The sequence below is a fragment of the Paramisgurnus dabryanus genome, chromosome 5 (assembly GCF_030506205.2).
Source record: "Paramisgurnus dabryanus chromosome 5, PD_genome_1.1, whole genome shotgun sequence".
Taxonomy (NCBI): Eukaryota; Metazoa; Chordata; class Actinopteri; order Cypriniformes; family Cobitidae; genus Paramisgurnus; species Paramisgurnus dabryanus.
Genome location: NC_133341.1, coordinates 39,760,813 through 39,773,923, shown reverse-complemented (window position 1 = coordinate 39,773,923; position 13,111 = coordinate 39,760,813). Strand labels below are relative to the sequence as shown.

The window sequence follows — 13,111 nt, the reverse complement described above, 5'->3', positions numbered from 1 at the left end:
TGTACACTTTTTTCTACCACGTCTTTTCCTTCCCTTCGCCTCTCTATAAATGTGCTTCGACACAGAGCTCTGTGAACAGCCAGCCTCTTTTGTGTCTTGCTCTCCTTGTGCCAGGTGTCAATGGTCGTCTTTTTGGACAACAGTCAAGTCTTCCCCATGATTGTGTAGCCTAGAGCACCAGACTGAGAGACCATTTTGAGTTATTTAGCTGATTAGAGTATGGCACCAGGGGTCTTCAATACTCACAATTTTTACAATATTCTAATTTTCTGAGACACTGAATTTGGGATTTTCCTTAATTGTCAGTTATAATCATCTAAATTAAAAGAAATAAACCTTTAAATATGTTAAATAAACAAAAAATATAGAAATTGTTTCTTTAAAAAACTAAATTCAAGAAAAATGTACTTACCCCATTGGCAGATTTTTTTGCTTGTTTTATGCACAAAATCACTTAAATTTGATATTTTTGGTCTAAAAATTAGACTTCTTTTCTTGGGTCATTTTGTCCATCAATTAAAAGCATCTTAATTTAAGAATTTTTTTAGATATTTTTAATAAAAACAAAACAAAAATACTAAGAAAAATACTTTTCTTTTTGCAGTCTATAGCACTTAAAATGGTTCTCCTATGAATATGAGCTAGGGAATATTTAGCACCATGTTTTATATATATATATGTGAAACAGTCCTCTGCTGGAGGTTTGCATGAGCGAGTAGTGCGTTGTACTGATGCCGCCAGGAGCCAAAGCTGTGAAAGAGTTTGTGCAAGCTGGCAGTAGATCCTCCAGCTCTGTGCATGCACACACACATCAGCAGCAGGGTTGCGTAAAGCTCTGATCACATCAGTGTGTTTCTCCATACACTTTTATTGCCCTGGAAGGAAGATAATAACAGCAGATCTTATTGATCATGTCAAGACTTGAGTTAGGATTCTGTTCCTGAATACCTGGAATTCAGTGTGTCGCAGTATAATGCAGCATTCGGCTCAATGTTAAAGCTTCGGCATTTTGTTTATAGCAAAGATTTCTCTTCAGATGCCTCATGAACTCACTATTACTGTCACACATTGATGTCAGGCACAATATAAGTTTGAAAATGTGGTTAGATTTTTTGATAACCTTCATGCATTATTCAGCTAAGAGAGTGAAATCATAATTTTTCAACACAATTCACCAACCTCCAAGCTTTCTTTTGCTTATAAATAGCAGTCTTTAGGACCCCATCTAATGATTTTTTCTACGTTGACATATTTATACTAAGGTGTTTAACAGTTTTTTTTTATTTAACCAATACACTGCAAGAAAAGATTTTCAAGAAAACATTTTCTTAGTATTTTTGTCTTGTTTTCAGGAAAAATATCTAAACATTCTTAAATTAAGATGTATTTTCTTGATGAGAAAAATGACCCAAGAAAATAAGTCTAGTTTTTAAACCAAAAATATCAAATGTAAGTGATTTTGTGCATAAAACAAGCAAACAAATAATAATCTGCCAATGGGGTAAGCTAATTTTTATTGAATTTTTCTTTAATTTAGTGATTTTTTTTTGCTTGTTTTATGCACAAAATCACTTAAATTTGATATTTTTGGTGTACACTGCAAAAATGATTTTCAAGAAAAGAAATTATTTTTATTTTTGTCTTGTTTTAGTAAAAATATCTACAAATTCTTAAATTACGATGCTTTTTCTTGATGAGCAAAATGACCCAAGAAAATAAGTCTAGTTTTTGAAGCAAAAAAATCTAATTTAAGTGATTTTGTGCATAAACAAGCAAATAAATCTGCCAATGGGGTAAGCAAAAAAATCTTGAACAATTTTCAAGAAAAATTCAATACAAATTTGCTTACCCCATTGGCAGATTTTTTTGGCTTGTGTTACGTCCCGTATGATTTTAACAGGGTATGAGAGGGAATAACATATTAGAGTAAAATATTATTAAAAGATTGAAAACAGATGTAATAACCAGGTTCAAAATATTGTTGGAATAGTGTGATGGAATGAAATAGTCAGAGTCAGATATTATGATTTCGTTGTCTTTAGTGAAATATAAGATATATATATTCTTGAAATAGTAGTAAACACCATACAATGGTGTGAAAATTTGACATTTACAACGTTTGACAAATAAACAAAAATAATAGAACACTGGAGAGAGAGAAACGAAAGCGGAGCCAAAGCAATAAAACAATCAAAACATAACACACTCTAACTTATACTCTTAATAAATCTTATCTAACAAAATAAACCATAAATAAAAATCGAGTATTAATCTACACTGACTACCAAACATAAATACAATAATAGCATCCGCTTCTTACCTGGTGTTTCTAACAGAAATAAACTAGGTGATGCAAAATGTATGTCACGTGACAATGTAACCTTTTCCCTTCTCTCCGTGCCCAGGAAGAACCAGTCGAATCACTCTTTACACAAGTAGAAACACTTCATTACTTTTGCGATCAAAACATTCACTCAGACAATCACTAACGAGCGAGATAAACAAGATGTAGCGTAAGGGGGTGAACTCAGAGCGTGAGCTGTTGTCCTTACGCGACTTCCGGGTTTTTATAAAGGACAGGTGAGCATTGATTGGCTGTAACGGTGAAGTGATGATGATGATTGACATGATGGATAGCCAATCACAGACCTAAGAATGAGATAGAAGTGAGACATCAAGAATGGGGAGAAAAACATTTCAAAATAAAAGTCGGCCGTACTATATGACTATAAACGGCCGTAACACCCTCACCCTTAAGAACAAACATACACTTAACAAAGTTTGACACCTCACAAAATTCACAAATAACATTGATCACTTTAGACTCGAGATAAAGCATCTGCCACGACATTATCCACACCTTTCTTGTACTTAATCTCCAAGTTGTAATTCTGGATGATGAGAGCCCATCTCATCAATCTCTGGTTTTGATTGTACATTCTCATGAGAAAAGTCAATGGATTATGGTCCGTGTAGACCACTACAGGAAGAGACGAAGAACCAACATATACCTCGAAATGTTGAAGTGCCAACAATAGAGCTAGAGCCTCTTTCTCTATTGTGGAGTAGTTATATTGACTCTTACTAAATTTTTTTGAGAAGTAACAAATAGGATGTTTAATACCCTCTTTGTCCTCCTGCAAAAGTACTGCACCTGCTCCCATCTCACTGGCGTCGACTTCTAACTGAAACACAGTGGAAAAATCTGGGGCAGACAGCACTGGCTCACTACATAACAAAGTCTTGATGCTATCAAATGCAACTTGACATTCGAAAGACCATTCAAAAGCCTTCGAAGGGCTGAGTAAAGCAGTCAATGGAACAGCTACAGAAGAAAAATTACGGCAGAAACACCGGTAATACCCGGCCATACCTAGAAAACGACGCAACTCGCGCCGAGTTCTTGGAACTGGGAATTCACTTATTGCAGCAATTTTTGCTGTAACTGGTCGAACTTCTCCTTGTCCTACCCGTTTACCCAAATAGGTTACTGTAGCCTTACCAATATCACATTTCGCAAGGTTTAAGGTCAGTGATGCTCTTTCGAGACGCTTAAACACAGTTTCCAATAAAGAAATATGATCTGTCCAACTCTGAGAATACACAATCACGTCATCAAGGTAGGCCCTACAGTTAGGAACATCTGCTAGTACTATATTGACTAATCTCTGAAAAGTAGCTGCAGCATTTCTCAAGCCGAAAGCCATTACTTTGTACTGCAGAAAACAGTCTGGTGTCACGAAAGCGGAGATCTCCGAAGCCTCAGGAGTCAAAGGAACTTGCCAGTAACCTTTAAGAAGATCCAGTTTGCTGACAAATTTAGCTGAACCTATGCTGTCAACACAGTCTTCCATTCTGGGCATAGGAAAACAGTCAGGAACAGTCACTGCATTAACTCTACGATAATCAGTACAGAAACGTTTAGTGTTATCAGGTTTCTGCACTAACAAACAAGGAGAGCTCCAAGGGCTAATACTAGGCTTTGCCAACCCTTTCTCCAGTAAATATTCAGTTTCTTGTTTCATAATAGCCCGTTTTGTAGCATTCACTCTATAAGGGTGTTGTTTGATAGGCTGAGCCTTGCTTAGTTTAATATCATGACACAACACGTTGGTTAACGTAGGAGCGTCGCCTAAGATAGAAGTAAACTTCCCAAGTAGTTCAACCACATCCTGCCTTTGCTTAGCACTAAGATGAGCTAGGAAATTTTGCAAATTTGCAAGCAATTCAGAGTTCGATAACCTAGCAGATAATGGTGCAGTATCAGATTCAGCCTCCAAAAGACCATCACCCTTAGTATCTTGTTGTTCTTCTACAGTACTCACATCACACGCCACTCCTACTGGTAAAACGCCATCACCAGCCTTTTCTGCCACAAGAGAATTTGTGCTTTCCCTAGAGTAATAAGCTTTCAGCATATTAATATGGCACAAACGTCTTTGACGTTTCCTGTCTGGAGTTTTCACAATGTAATCAGTTTCACTTTTCCTTTCTAGGATCTCATAAGGTCCAGAAAATCGTGCAGATAATGTAGACCCTGGAATAGGAAGTAAGACCAATACTCGATCACCAACTGCAAAACATCTGCTCACAGCTTTCTTGTCGTAACGTAGTTTCATTTCACCCTGAACTTTAGACAACGATTCACGAGCTTGTGAACAGGCGTTGTACAGTCGTTCTCTGAACTTACTTACATAATCAAGCACATTTACTTTCCCAGAATTCTCAACTCCTAGCATCCTTTCTTTTAGGGCTTTTAAAGGACCTCTTACTGTGTGACCAAAAACCAGCTCTGTAGGGCTGAATTTCAGAGATTCCTGTACAGTTTCACGAATGGAAAATAAGAGCCATGGCACTCCTTCATCCCACTCGTTCCCTGTCTCAGTACAGTATTTCCTCAACATTGCCTTTAATGTCTGGTGAAATCTTTCTAACATTCCCTGACTCTGGGGATGATAAGCACTAGAAATTCGGTGTGTAATATTGAATGACGCAAAAACCTGTGAACACAATTTGGAGAGGAAATTGGTTCCTTGATCTGTTTGTACCACCTTAGGTAAGCCAAAAGTAGAGAAGAACTTTGTCAAAGTTTTAACAACCACTTTGGCTGTAACCTTACGCAGCGGAAAAGCTTCAGGGTATCTAGTCGCTGTACACATAACCGTTAGCAAAAATTGATTGCCAGATTTAGTCTTGGGTAAGGGACCCACGCAATCCACGATCACATGCTCGAAAGGTTCTCCCAGCACCGGGATTGGCACTAAAGGTGCCGGTGGAATACCCTGGTTAGGTTTTCCTGTGAACTGACAAATATGACAGGTTTTACAATATTGTGCTACATCCCGCTTAAGACCGTACCAAAAGAAATGCTGTAAAATGCGATTATATGTCTTAGTTATCCCTAAATGTCCTGACAGTAGGTGGTCATGAGCCAATGACAGCACCTGAGAACGAAAAACAGTGGGCACTACAATCTGAAAAACCTCATTCCACTCATTTTCACCTGAATTACTTTTACGCCACTTTCGTACAAGTAAACCATCAATAATTAAGAATTTAGCATTCTCAGATTTCTCATTACTCACTGCTCTGAAACATTTAATTAACGAGGGATCGTCTTTCTGGGCCTCTATGAGTTTTTCACGAGTAACAGTTAATGTTAACGGGTCACTCACTATGAACTCCTTTACCTTGCCTTTGTCATCAGATTTTGTCTCTACGACTTCCTCAGACACCTCATCTGCACACAAGAAAGAATCAGATAAAGAAATTTCCTCTACTTTCTTAGCTTGAGACCGTGTGACAACACAGGCAGGAAAAGCACTCGGATATTTCTCAAATAGTTCATCAGATTTAGATTGACTTAGTGGAGTGTCTACCACTTCCAGTAAGGGAATTACCCTTCCCCCAGCTAAGTCATTACCCAAAATGAAGGAAACTCCCTTCACTGGTAATATTGGTCGTACCCCTACCTCTACAAAATCAGTCACCAAGTCTGACTGGAGATGAACACGATGCAAGGGTACCTTCATGATTTCCATGTTGAAACTTTGCACTAATCTGCTTGATCCCACTGATGATTGATCTGAAAAAGATAGTACATCAGCACATACAAAAGATTGTGCAGCACCTGTGTCCCGCAACATCTGGATTTCCACCTGATCTTCCTTCTTACCCGTAAAAGAAATAAACCCTTTAAGTAGGAAAGGCAAAAAGCTAGGGTCTGGAATGTCGTCCTCCTCAGAAAGTAAATCTGAATCCACAGATTTCACAAATGCGACCTCTTTCTTCTGACCCTTCTGTTTGTGTTTCAAAGCTAGACAATCTGCTATTACATGTCCCCTTTTATGACAATAAAAACAGTCTCGAGTTTCTTTAAACTTCTCACCCTCTGGTTTAGCTATATGCGTAGTTACTGGAGATTTCAGTATGGAACTCTTTTCAGTATTAGTCACATGAAAAACATTTTTGTGCGTAAGCACGAACTCATCTGCCAACACAGAAGCCTCTGAAAGTGTTGACACCTTCTGCTCATTTAAGTATAGCACTATCCGTTCAGAAAGGCACTGTTTAAAGTCTTCAAGGAGCAAAAGTTCTCTAAGAGAAATAAAGTCATCAGCTTTACTAGAAACACACCACCGGTCAAAGAGAACTGCTTTTTCTCGTGCAAATTCTACAAACGTTTGTGTAGCATTCTTCTTGCGATTACGAAACTGTTGTCTGTAAGCTTCTGGCACTAGTTCATATGATCTAAGAATGGCTGTCTTCACTACATCATACTTAAGACCATCTTCTAAAGATAAAGAGGCATATACCTCCAATGCTTTGCCAGACAATTTACATTGAAGCAATATTGACCAAACATCTTTCGGCCACCCCAAGGATGTAGCTATCCTTTCGAAAGCATTAAAATAGCTATCCACCTCTGATTCCCTAAAATTAGGCACTAAAGCAATATGCTTTCCAACATCAAATGTGTTTGGACTCGAATTAGAAGCATTGGTATTAGCTGATGAGAAGTCTTGATACACAGTGGGTCTCGGAGCAACAGAAGCTGCTTCGATCTCCAGCCTGCGTAGCTGAACTTCTTTATCAGCTTCAATTTCTAACCTGCGGACTTCTAGACGTAGATCTATTTCAGCACGGCGAGCTTGTGCTCGATCCTCCATTTCCATACGAAGCCGTGCAATCCGTACTTTAGTCTGTGTCTCTGCTCTTGGGCTAGGAGTACCAGGTGAAAAGGGCTCAAAGGGAGGCAAAACAACCCCGACATTAGCCTCCGCCTCAGTCGTGGCCATCTCTACCCCGTCTTTCCCTATTTCGGTCACGTCCTTAGCCTTATCATAAAGATCAGTCTCTTTGTCCCCAACAGGTAAAATTTTCAAATCAATAAGCCGGTTTACTACTTCAGCTATAATATGCTTCTTCAAAGATTGTTTTGGGATAGGAATTTGGAAGTGGGTAGCTATTGACAACAATTCATCCTTTCTACACTTTTTAATTATGTCCAAGGAAGGATTAGCAATGAAGTTTTGCAAATTGAATGCCATGACTAAGGTGAGTAATACACAAATTTGTAACAAACCTCATACAAGAATTCTATCATTACCATCACACAGATTCACAATTAATAGTAACTAATTGACAAGATCAAAATTAATTACCTTTGACAATACGTATGGACGAGCCCCCAATTATGTTACGTCCCGTATGATTTTAACAGGGTATGAGAGGGAATAACATATTAGAGTAAAATATTATTAAAAGATTGAAAACAGATGTAATAACCAGGTTCAAAATATTGTTGGAATAGTGTGATGGAATGAAATAGTCAGAGTCAGATATTATGATTTCGTTGTCTTTAGTGAAATATAAGATATATATATTCTTGAAATAGTAGTAAACACCATACAATGGTGTGAAAATTTGACATTTACAACGTTTGACAAATAAACAAAAATAATAGAACACTGGAGAGAGAGAAACGAAAGCGGAGCCAAAGCAATAAAACAATCAAAACATAACACACTCTAACTTATACTCTTAATAAATCTTATCTAACAAAATAAACCATAAATAAAAATCGAGTATTAATCTACACTGACTACCAAACATAAATACAATAATAGCATCCGCTTCTTACCTGGTGTTTCTAACAGAAATAAACTAGGTGATGCAAAATGTATGTCACGTGACAATGTAACCTTTTCCCTTCTCTCCGTGCCCAGGAAGAACCAGTCGAATCACTCTTTACACAAGTAGAAACACTTCATTACTTTTGCGATCAAAACATTCACTCAGACAATCACTAACGAGCGAGATAAACAAGATGTAGCGTAAGGGGGTGAACTCAGAGCGTGAGCTGTTGTCCTTACGCGACTTCCGGGTTTTTATAAAGGACAGGTGAGCATTGATTGGCTGTAACGGTGAAGTGATGATGATGATTGACATGATGGATAGCCAATCACAGACCTAAGAATGAGATAGAAGTGAGACATCAAGAATGGGGAGAAAAACATTTCAAAATAAAAGTCGGCCGTACTATATGACTATAAACGGCCGTAACAGCTTGTTTTATGCACAAAATCACTTAAATTTTATGTTCTTGGTCTGAAAACTAGACTTATTTATTGGATTGTTTGTTTGTCAAGAAAAAGCATCTTAATTTAAGAATTTTTAGATTGTTTTACTGAAAACAAGACAAAAATACTAAGAATTTTTTCTACTAATTTTAAATACTATTAATTTTTTGCAGTGTAGCTTAAAACATTAAAGGTGACATAGAATGATTTAACGGGGTATTTATCCTTGTTCTGTGATGTGACATGCAGACAAAACATTTTTTGTTTGGGTCTCTAATGCCTTAGAAGCTTCCTAAAAACCTCTCTCAGATAGCTCTATTAGGGTGGGGGATTTTAAACAAGTGGTTTTGCACCTATTTGGCTCCCCCTACTGGCTTAACTTGCAATCTCATTACTGATTGGCTGACTTTGCTGCCACTCAAAAAATGTAGCCAATTATTTTAAAGTGGAGGAGCAGTGAGATGCCTGTGATGTCATAAGCATCAGTTTTTCAGATTGGGCCGTTTTCTGGCTGACATTTCTAAAAGAGGAATTTCTATGAGACTGAGATGTTTAGCATGTCTAGCACTTTTTGTATGTTCGTGAATGCGGGTAGACTACCATTATTCAACAAAGACAAGGTATAAATGCTTTTTCATTCTCTGTCCCCTTTAAGGGGTGTTTTCCCAGACAGGGATTAGACTAATCCTAGACTAAAATAAATGTAAGAGCTGTCCATGCTGAAAACAACTTATCTTAAAACACATCCGTGCCCTTTGTTTTGCCTTAAAATTCACACAAGTAATGTTTTTAATAAGGCATATTTGTTTAAACTAGTTATATTATCCAATTAAACTAAAGCCTATTCTGGCTTAAGCTAATCCCTGTGCAGGAAACCAACCCTAAAAGTCAGCTTGACAAAAATACTACAGGACATACTGTACACTACGTAGTATTCTTAATAGTATGTGACTTTTTGAAACAGAACACATATTGCTATGATAAATAAAAACTTTTGAAATAAATCAGATTTTTTTGAGTTTGTTTGTTTCAACATCAGGAAAACCATCCCTTGTCTAGTGCTACTCAACCAGGTTGAGCTACACAGACAGGTTTCTTTTAAAGTACATGATAAAAGATCGTTTTGCTATGACAAAAAGTATCAACTGAAAAACCTGCAAACAAATGTTGCTAGACAAAGTAAGTTTTACTGAGCTATTTTGTTGTTTCAATCAAATGGTCCCATGTCAGTTTAAGAGGATTTGCATAAAGTCAGTTTCCTTGAAGTTCCCACAGGTGTCCTAGAAGAGGAACCACAGGTGTTTCTATTGTATAGTCATGTTTCAACTACAAGAAAAATTTACACTGATCCAACAAACACGTCTGTTGTAGTCTGTTGGCAGTTGTTGGATCAAAGTAAATGAAACTTTTTAGAATGTATAGTAAAATTTAATAAAATAAATTAATTTATCCTAAATTCTGTGCAATTAAATGTCAGAAAAATAAGGCTACATTGAAAAATGGATTATGTTTTGTTTCATTCAAATTTTAAGTTTTGGAATTATTTATGTCATAAATTTTCTATGGGGGGCCTCGAAGGCAGGGCTCCAGACTAACTTTTTTCACTAGGAGCACAGTAGCCCCCAACTGAAAATTTTAGGGGCGCAACCAGAAAATTTAGGTGCACACACTGTAAATCAACATGCTAACCAAATATTCACATTTCTACTAAGTAATAAACTGTATTACTAATAAATACTTTGATGATAGATGCAGAAAGTACAATGTGCTGTTTTAAATTCAGTATTACATCACAAAAAAAGGCAAATTTACTGGTCGCACATATCAACTGGATGTATAATTTAGTGGCACACTCTAAAATTTTGGTGGCAGTCTGGAGCCCTGTAGTCCCTGTAGTCTGGAGTTTTAAAAATAAACAAATATTGTTATTATTGATGAAAAAAATTATAAGTACGATTTAGGTCACATGAGGAAATTAATACGGTTAATTTTGCCAATTTTTTATTCAGTCTTGGGGTAGTGAAACAAAACCTCTTTATTTGGCATCCTATAAAAATGAGGGTGTATACAATTATATCGATGAGGGTCAGAAACAAGTGTGTACTACACATTCATGAGATTAATACAGTTATTTTTTCAGAAGGTTTTTGAGTGTTTCACACTTATGGTTAGGCTGATGTTTCTTCATCACATAAAAGCCAAGTAAAATAAATCTCAGAGATGCTTTCCGCATCAGTTGTCTTGTTGAAGATTATCCAGAAGCAATGAATTGTTTGGTTACTTCAGGGAGCTGAGTGACATTGCTTTGCACACAATGAGTACTTGGTTAACTTCATGGTCCCGTGTTTCTGCTGTAATCTGTCAATCAAACACATGCTATAAAAGAGTGTTAAATTCAGTGAAGTGTTCATGGTTTTTAATACTTTGTTCACCTTCAAATATAAGACCGCACAGAACCTCAACATGCACACACTAAAAATAGCTGGGTTGTTTTTAACCCATGCTGTTTAAATATTAAACAAAACACACCGCTGGGTTAAAAATTGTCCAATGCTGGGTTATTGTTACCCACACTGTAAAAAATAAGCAGCATTTTTGTCAAATCCGCATATATTTTTATGTTACTTCAACTTAAAAAATTAAGTTACACAATTTCAACTTGATTTTATAAGTTATGTCCACTTTTCACAAGCCAAAACTTAAAATAGTAGGGTGAAATGACTTGCAAAACCAAGTTGTTTTAACTGCATTTTTTATACAGTGCAACCATGGGTTATAAATATGATAACCCAGCAGTTGGGTTAAAACCCAGCATGTGTTCAGCCCTCGAGTATTAGCTGTAAATGCATTAACCCTTGTATTGTGATAAATTTTTGAGATGATTTTGATGGAGCGGGTCAAATTGACCCTAACTGCATTCAATGCAATTCTTTAAAAATTACTTTATGAAAAACAAGAAGGAATTAGGTATGAACAGGATCATTTTAGTATCAGTATTTGTCACACATTACAAACACACTGTAAAAAATATTTGCTTAAACATTACCTTAAAAGTTTTTGTTAAATCAACACAGATTTACAAGTCAGATTTTCAACTTACTATTTTTATCTTGACTAGAAATGAGTTTTTATAACTACTGATGAGTTATAAAATATAATTGAAAAAAGTCAACTTCATTTTAAAAAATTGTAGCAACTCATCTCTTGTCAAGATAAATAATAATAGTAAGTTGACATGACTTGTAAATCTGAATAGATTCAACAAAAGAATTAAGGCAGCAAAGATTTTTACAGCGCACACTTGATGGCAAAAGTTGTTGAATGCTTGTTATCAGTTGACATTTGTCTCCATCTTGTGGTAGACAGAGCAATGTGTCAGATCCTTTGAAGCTTTTACATAGAAAGACATTTGGGAATCGTTATCCTTTATAAAGTAATTTATACTTGTTGAATAAGCAAGGAGAACGTTGTTAAGTTTGACAAACATTTTGCAAGATCTTTATACTTTTTGTATTTTACAATAATGCGTTATATTATCATTCGTTTTTGCGAGATAGAATGTAAAAGCTTTAGTTTAAAAATTGAAAAAAAAAAACTAGTGCTGGGCAAATATTAATTGCGATTAATCACATACAAAATAAAAGTGCATTTCTGCATAAATACTGTATGTAATTATTATGTATATTTAAACACACACACACATACATATATACATTTCAGAACATTTAAAATTATATATCCATTTTTATATATAATAGAAATATATATAAATACAAATAAATATATATACACATGTAAATACATAGATGAATGTGTGTGTATGTACATACATTCATAATAATTTCACACAGCAAACACTCATATATTATGCAAAAATACACTTTTATATTGCACGCGATTAATCGCGATTAATCCCAGCACACAAAAAAAACCCGCGCATTACACAGCATTTCCATGTTTTGTTTCTCTGTTGCACAGATAAACGATTACCAGATTATGTTTGATAGGGAATTTGCGTTTTGGGGTACTTAATGCTGTCAAACCGCACCTCACAAAAGTAAAGAAATAACATCATATTTTAAAGTTCTTTTCATCTCACCAGTGATGGCTCTCGTGATGGTGTTGCCATGGTTACCACTCCAACAACATTTTGTATCGATAAATATGTCCTTCTTTATTTCCTCATTGTGTAATTAGAAGAAATAACTATGTACAAAAATATAATCTTTAAAATTTGCAGACGTATCACTCCATATTATTTCGTGGGAGGCTTTCCATCACGGCGCCGCTGGTGTAGTGGTATCATGCAAGATTCCCATTCTTGCGACCCGGGTTCGATTCCCGGGCGGCGCACTTACTTTTCCTCCTGTTCTAACTGTAAATATTTTAGATCATTTATTTCTTATTATAACATAAATCTTAAAAGAGCCGTTCACAAACACAAACACAAACGATCACTTTAGCATCCGTAACTAAACTTAAACGCCTCATCAGTGCTTGATTTTTGTGTCCTTTGTAGTTCCTTCCTA

General features: G+C 36.0%; 1 non-coding gene across 1 annotated transcript; it reads left to right on the top strand.

The window, feature by feature from the left end:
- Positions 1-12,864: 12,864 nt before the first annotated feature.
- On the top strand, positions 12,865-12,935 carry trnag-ccc (transfer RNA glycine (anticodon CCC)). Its single transcript has one exon. It is a non-coding gene; the product is annotated as a tRNA-Gly (tRNA).
- Positions 12,936-13,111: the final 176 nt, after the last annotated feature.